The sequence below is a fragment of the Pygoscelis adeliae genome, unplaced genomic scaffold (assembly GCF_000699105.1).
Source record: "Pygoscelis adeliae isolate BGI_AS28 unplaced genomic scaffold, ASM69910v1 Scaffold297, whole genome shotgun sequence".
Taxonomy (NCBI): domain Eukaryota; kingdom Metazoa; phylum Chordata; class Aves; order Sphenisciformes; family Spheniscidae; genus Pygoscelis; species Pygoscelis adeliae.
In genome coordinates, this window is record NW_008825211.1 from 484,302 (window position 1) to 484,582 (window position 281).

A 281-nucleotide genomic window follows, 5' to 3' on the forward strand; every position below is an offset into this window, starting at 1 on the left:
GGTCCCAGCCGTGTCTTTGTTCCACTGGCCGTTCAGTTTTGCTCCACCGTCGGGGCTGGGATGGAGATGAAACACGGCCAGTGCTCAGAGACCCGAGTCCTGCTTCGTCTCGGGGGCAAAACTGCTTTTGTTCTAAGGCCGTTCTCCCGCCAGCTGGGTTTGGGGGGGGGGTGTTAATCCAGCTGTGGATCCAAGGGACCCCAGCAGTGTCTGCGTTGCATTTACCCCTCTGTTAACCAGTAGGCAGAGCATCGGGGTCCGACCTCGTGGTGGGCTTAGGG

At 59.8% G+C, this 281-nt stretch overlaps 1 protein-coding gene across 1 annotated transcript in view; it reads right to left on the bottom strand.

Moving 5' to 3' along the window:
- Nucleotides 1-281, bottom strand: part of XRRA1 (X-ray radiation resistance associated 1) — a 20,426-nt gene that overhangs the window by 4,531 nt on the left and 15,614 nt on the right. The window lies entirely within an intron of this gene.